This window comes from Zingiber officinale, chromosome 6B, assembly GCF_018446385.1.
Source record: "Zingiber officinale cultivar Zhangliang chromosome 6B, Zo_v1.1, whole genome shotgun sequence".
Lineage (NCBI taxonomy): Eukaryota > Viridiplantae > Streptophyta > Magnoliopsida > Zingiberales > Zingiberaceae > Zingiber > Zingiber officinale.
The window spans coordinates 135428126-135435827 of NC_055996.1; the positions used below are offsets into that span (position 1 = coordinate 135428126).

At 34.4% G+C, this 7702-nt stretch overlaps 1 pseudogene; it reads right to left on the reverse strand.

Moving 5' to 3' along the window:
* Positions 1 to 17: 17 nt before the first annotated feature.
* Positions 18 to 7425, reverse strand: LOC121989721 (annotated as a pseudogene).
* Between the last annotated feature and the right edge of the window lie 277 nt (positions 7426 to 7702).

Genomic DNA, 7702 nt, shown 5'->3' on the forward strand with positions numbered 1-7702 from the left:
ATTATAGTTGTTTCAATGAAATCATTCATTCTAGAAAGTCTGAAACATTTATTCATTGAGTTGACTACCATGAATTACTCCATGTAGTCGTACCAACCAAACTAATACTCTGGCTCATCATATACACCTGCGAATATCATACTGTGCTTTCGTGGACAAGTGATCCATATATCAATGCAAACAATGGTACGATATCTTCATCCGTTAACAGTCACTTAGTTATCTGCAGCTAAGCCTGACCATGGTGAATAGAGCGATGGAGCCAAGTCCAGAGAGAATGAGCCCGATCTTCCTCGTTGATGAATGCTCAATTCACTTATCAGGCTTTGCAAATGAATACAGACAATCCATCAGACTTAAAGTACTTGCACATCACTCTTCAAAAAATCTTTGAAGCGGCGATTGTAAAAATCCGAGATAAAGTGTCTTGCGACGCATCCATCTATTTAGTAGCTTCGACCCCAGTATGCCCACTTCTTCGCAGGCTTTCCTGAGGCGAAGCAAAGAGTCCCTGAAAATGATATGAAAAGTAGAAAATCTTGATGGTCCAGGGGGATTTACGGTGAAAAATTGAAAGTGTAAAAAGGAAGGCACTAAGAACTCTAAACCAGACATTTTTGCAAGGGTAAAACTGTCTTGATGTTGAGTCCTAACCCAAAGCAAAAAATCATAATGTACTTTTAACAAGATTAAGGAAACGAAATGAAACGAACAATACTCATAAATTTGAAGAAACAAAACATATAAAGATGTTCATCCAGCATCTTATTTATTTTTCCATATATATTATATATGTGTTTGCGTATGTATCAAAAAAGATCCACCAAGGTTCAGAATAATCTCAAGTTCAGAATCTTGTATCATATACATGGCACTACAGGTTTTCAACTCCAAATTTATAAATAGACCTTGAATCAATGCAGGGTAGCTATTGAAAGGTTTATGCCAGAGTTAATAATGATGACTTGACCACATCCACTCCTTGGTCTCTTCTTAATTTTGTAAACAAATTGTTTACTTCTTGAGGTATACTTGAAGGAGATCAATGTAAAAGTACAAGGACGTAAAAAAACACAGATAATAGCGGGAAAAAAAATTGATTCAAGGGTACCTTGAGGGAGTCTTGGCTAATCAAATGGGGTGCAAAGAGACTTTGCAGCTCCAAGTTCACCCTTTGTTCGAGCTCCAAGAACACCATTTGTTGACTTAGACAATTAACATTTTTTAAAGAGCAAAAAAAGAAAAACAGATGGGCAACAGAAATATTAGTTTTAATTCTACAATGGATTTAAATGAGACTTGAAGCCAGCTAACTTATGTATACAACTAAAAAATTATAACTTAAGAATAACAATAATACAGACAGAAGAAATATTCCTTAAAAAAATAAGGCTGATAAAAAAAATTAGCTCATCTTGCAAATAAATAAACAGCACAATTAAATGTTTCAGCTTCTACTCATACGATCAAAAAAGTGAAGATCTTCAAATCAGAAGATACAAAGATGCATAAATGTATACGGCAAGAATCTCGAGCATGGAAAAAGATGTACCTCTTCATCACATCAAGGAGCAAGGATCATCTTTTTCTCATTCATTGCCAAAACAAACTCATCCCATGTATTGACAACCTTTTTGCATGCATCTCTCTTTTGCTTTGCAGCATTAAACAAGCATTCCTGGATGCTTATAAGTATCTCTTTCACTTGATCCACCAAATATCCCGTTGGTATATCTGTTTTAGCACCATTGTCACAACGAACAACTCGTACCTGCAGAATTAAATGTGAGATTTCTCACCTATCAAATAAAAAATGATATAATGAACAAAATGGTGACTCCAATGAGGTCCGGCCATGTGAATTGCAAGAATGCTTAAGTGGTGACTCCATGCACCATTGAGTTTCAAGAGAGAATTGACAACCAATAAAGACCAAAGTGGATGTATATCAATTAATAAAACATTAAACATAACAAATTGGTGTCTGGTATCTGAATTCTGAAGAAAGAATGGCATAAACATTAGTCATTCATGAGAAACAACAGTTTTACCAAGCAACCATTACTATAACTGATCCTAGTTTACCTGGTTATTTGCTAAATCCTTTGGGCCAATTTCAATTCTCAAAGGAACACCTTTCATTTCCCAGTGTGAATACTTCCAACCAGGGGAATAGTTATCTCTCAAGTCAGCTTCAGCTCTCAATTCTGATTCACGAAGCCTCTGAATTGTTGAAGAACAAGTATTGAAAATAGCATCAGAATCTGCATCCTTGTATGGTACAGGAATTACAACAACTAGGACTGCTGCCACTTTGGGTGGTAAAATCAAGCCTTTATCATCTCCATGGAGCATCACCATAACCCCACTGTGCACAAAACTGGCAAATATTCAAGCAGTGGAAATGTACACTACTATACTCCATATTGTAATATGCTAAACATCCCACACCAGTCTGGCAAATATCAATTTGCTTATACTAAGATAATCCTCATGTATAATACTCATTTTTCTTATTTTGTACATGTGCAGACAAGCCATAGATTTGGTGTGATCAAACTAAATTCAGAAACCTGAACGATATTAAATCACTTATCAAAATGGATCACCAACAACTATGGAAATCATCTACCCTTGGTGCTTGCAGGTAAAAAATGATTTATACTATTATATACCTGAATAATGGTATAAATCTACAAATTGCCTGAAAATGATTAATGATCAATCACTATGATGTTTTTTTAATCATTTGGCCTTGTCAACCTTTGTTTTTTTTCATTTACAAAGTTTACAAATTCATAGTTGGTAGACCAATCTCAAGTTCAATTTGTAACTGAAGTACCAGTCACTTAGCTACAACCCCTGAGCATTGACAGTCATACAATGATCTCAATAACTTCCTACAAGAACAGTAAAACAAAAAAAAAAAATAGGACAGTCCGGTGCACGAAGCTCCCGCCAAGCGGGGTCCGGGGGAAGGATCCATTGTACACAACCTTACCTGCTTTTTTGCAAGAGGCTGTTTCCAGGATTCGAACCCGTGACCTTTTGGTCACAAAGCAACAACTTTATCGTTGCGCCAAGGCTCCCCTTCAAAAATTGTTTTGAGTGCTTGATTTTCTCGTTTAGAAAAAAACAATCATACTATATTCAAGATAAGCATTGGCAAAACAACAAACATACAAACCTGAAGAGTAATATTGCTTGAACAGATTGTGTATGCTAACAGTAATGTCACAATATAAACACAATTAAAAGTACAACATTAGACAGAATAAGTAACCAATATTTCAATGCTAAGATTAAGATTCACTACAAATAAAATTATCTATACATCAGATGAACCTAAGAATCTAAAGATCACAAAGCAAAGCAAATCATGATGGGCTTAAACACAAATCATGAAAAAACAGTAGTATAACAAAATTACCGCACGACTACTGTATGCCCAAGAATTTTGCCAAACCATAGACTTCTCGCCCTTCTCATTCTCAAAATTTATCTCAAACATCTTTGAAAAGTTTTGTCCCAAGCAATGTGAGGTTACACCTTGTATTCCACGGCCTGTATTTGGAATAAAAGCCTGGAAAATTGTGGGAAATTATTAAACCTTAAAGAAAAAAAATATGCTTCTGACAAGGTACTGTTTTTTATGATGAATCAACTATATACAGTTACAGGAAAAAAAAATCAATAGAACTAATCTTTCAGTACCTCAACACTAGTGGTATAATAGCCACCAGCAAACTTTTCTAACTCGCTTTTCCTACCCTTAACAACAGGAACAGCAAGGAACTCTTCGTATATTTTCAGATATAATTCCAAGATTTGTAGTACCTGAAACAATGATATATAGTAGTGAGGTTAGTAGCTTAATCAACAAATCGATCAATTTGAGCATGGCTACAAATTTCAAATAGATTGCATGCCATGCCACTTTCAACTCAAACTGTAGTCAAAACACAGGGTTCAGATTCCAAATTTCCTATATGAGCTCCTTGCAGAAGAGCTTTTGAAGGCTTCTCAGTATTTACAACATTTTACAGCATGTGATATCACATAAAGAATAATTAAATTGATGAGACCAAGAAATCTATCACTAGGTATAAAAGGAAATAAACTTTTTAATAACTATTTTAACCATATTTAATTTAGATGTCCAATCATTGCCTTATTCAGTGATTGTTACTTCACTAACATCTGAAGAAAGCATAATGATAATGATTGCATCAATTGCCAACTAAGATAATCATATTTTTAGCTCATATGGCCAAGTTACTACCATGCAGATGTACTAAGGTACCTCTTGATCTGCTTCAGCTTGAGTCGCAAAAGCTGTATGCCCTTCTTGCCATAGAAATTCTCGGCTCCTTCAGATTAGAAAAACATGGAAAATCAATCAAGCAGACAGTGCCTAAATCCCAACAAGAAAGAGACAACTCAGACAATTATGGAGCATCTCAGTTTTCAAAGATTAGCACATTAAAAAAGGAACAGTTAAAATCGATGTCATTTCACAAAAATATGAAGGTTGCTACCAGTAGTGATATCAAATTTTCCTTAAGAGACATATTTGTGTCAATGCTGTGTCACTTTTTGATTAAGTTTGAATGAAGAAGAGGTTTTTCTCCAACAGATGATAAAATGAGGAAAAATAGGCCAAGATGGTATGGGCATCGTTCAAATGACCAATACATTCTAGAGTTATGAGTTGATCTATTACAACAGAAGGCATAAAGTTAGAGTAAGTCCAAAGAAACATTAGTCAACATAATAAAGAATGGTATAATCAATTTGAATATTTACCAATGATATTGCCAAATGCCAATAGGATTCATGCAACCAACAGTAAATAGTTGACACTTGACGATAGTGCAAAGGAAAAAACTCAGCATCACAATTAAAATCATTTATCATTCCTCTGTTGGCGACAGAAAAAAAAAGAGACTGATCTGGGCTAATAGAAGAAAATCTCGAAGGCATGAAGTGAATGCTGACACTTGACAACATATTGGCGTTGCGTACATGAACACACAAGTGTTAGAGAAGATGCCCATCCATCAACTTTGCCAAACTTCGATGCCCATTCATCAAGTGTTTTAATTAGTACTCAATGATAGACTAACTCTAGTACAACTTTAATACTTTTGAGTCTAAGTAATTACAAACTTTGATATTAGCTAAATATGTATACAACTACTCAAAACTACCGATCCATTAAGCCAGATTCAGTCATTACAACTTAAAGAATCTAAAAAAAACAACTACATGCTTCTGAAGAATTCAAATTCAAAGACTTCTGATGCCAAAGACCTGCCTTCTGTCAACTCCAAAGAACATGAAAATACCTGATAAAAGGAGTGGGATGGCTGAATTCCCATCTCACAACATTGCACCATTGGTTAAGCTTCAATGGCAAATCACGATGGCCACTAATCCATTTTGAAAAATATGGATACATGGCAGTTTCACTTGTGGGGCGAATTGCAATAGGAACTTCCAACTCAGAGTGTCCAGACTTGGTTACCCAAGCAACCTGCAAGAAAGATCAACAGTACATTGCCCCATGGACATCAAGGCTAAATATTGATAACAAAAACTAGTCATCACAATCACTGCTTCAAATGGCAAAAGCTCTTATGCTTTATCACTACCATATGAATGCAACACTAAGCATGCTATAACTAATGCAGGATCTATATTAAGACAGAACCGCTCCTTAATCAATCAACAAATTAATTCAATATCCAAAAAAAAACCTGTGTGCTTGTTCAAATATGCATTACTGGGGATAGGGGTGTAAATGAGTCAAGCCGCTCGTGAGCTATTTGAAGCTTGATTCGATAAAAGCTCGTTTGAGCTCGTTTAATGAGGCTCGTTAAGATAAACAAACCAAGCTCAAGCTTCACAATATTCGGCTCGTTAGCTCGTGAACATGTTCGTTAAGCTCATGAATCAACTTTTAAATAAAAAAAATAATAGTTTTGATATTGAATTTATAGATTTTACACTCTACTTATGAAAAACATAGACAAATATATTAAATTTATTTATTAGAATAAAATTATAAATTTTAACAAGAATATTATAATTTTTTAAAAAATATATAATTTAATTTTTAATGAATATTTAAATTTATAATTTATATTTATTAAGCTCGTTTAGGCTCGATAAAGGCTCGAATAAGCTCGTGAGCCATGAATATATTCGTTAAATAAAGCTCGAGCTCGGTTCGATTATAAACGAGCCAAACTCAAACATCCAAGAGTTCGGCTCGGCTCGGCTTGATTACACCCCTAACTGGGGGTTCTTAATCTGTAGCAGGATCTTAATTATGAAATTTTACTCTTTATTGTATGATTGTATCACACCAAAATGTCATCACAACTAAAAACAAAATAAGCATGAAGTAATAATTGCCAAACTCAAATAAAAGATTTTAGTTATCCATTGCTGGAAAGCAATGATAGTTAAGGAAATTAAAACCTTAGAAGTACTCTCACTGCATTATCTGTCTATCTTTTTGCTTGTGTATCTATTTTAGAGAGGAAAAAAAGTTAAACATGCAAGTTAAAGCTTTTATCTTTAGACAGTGATAACTGCCTTTCACTAGCGACTTCAGATATAGTAGGCATCCACAATGATGTTACAATATACTATATCAAGCTAGATATTTCATGACAAGGAAAAAACTCAAAGTGCGTTACTATTATACCATGACGCTCTCTTCCTCCTGCCTTCCTATCTTTCTTTATCTATATTTAAGCAATGTCTTATCAATGTTTAAGAAATCTTGATATACTAGTGTTACTACTATATCAAGATGCTCACTTCCTCCTGCCCTCCTGCCTTTCTTTCAACTACTATCTAAAGTTAATTAATGTCTTGTCTATATTTGGATAGTAATCTTGAATATATTCATGGAAAAAAGAGAAAAGAAAAACAGCTATTTTCAACAAAAAGAAATCAATTTCAAATAGAGTCATAGTTCCATAAATAAGCTAAAAGAATTACCTCCGGAGCAAATCCTTCAATATGATCCTTCTCCTTTTGTAGAACATTTTCAGTAACAAATAGAGGGAAGTAGGCATTCTTGATATTCATCTTTTCTATTTCAACGCCAAAAAAATCTGCATGTACAATACAATAAATTTTCACCCATTAGGAAGAAAACCCACAAATATCATAAAATAAATGGACAGCTTAAAACCTAAAAATGGATAAATAAATTACGGCTCATATTTCTTTAACATTCAATAGGCTATAGAAATATAAGATATGCCACTGGTTTTTATTGGGAAGATCATTGGCGGATTTAAATTAGAAAACCATATCTCTAACAAAGAGAAAAAGATGTTAGAACATGAATGCAATCCTAATGCTTACTTGTAGGGTTTCCCAAATCGCCATTGTCCATGGTCTCAAGATGTAGCAGCCAGATATGTCATATTATTCGATCATTTCACTGTTAACAACGACCTGACGGGAACAAGTAGAAATTTTAGCGTCTCGATGATGACAACATACTAAACAACAAGTACCTTTTATGCCTCATAATACACACCTCAGAGTACCATTCACCGAAATTCTCATCTTTCCTGTGGGTCAAACCAAGTCCAGTCTCTTTCTTCACCTCCTTCTTCTTTGGTGCTGAAGACGACATTATAGCAAATGCGCATTCAAACTACACTGCTTTAAAATA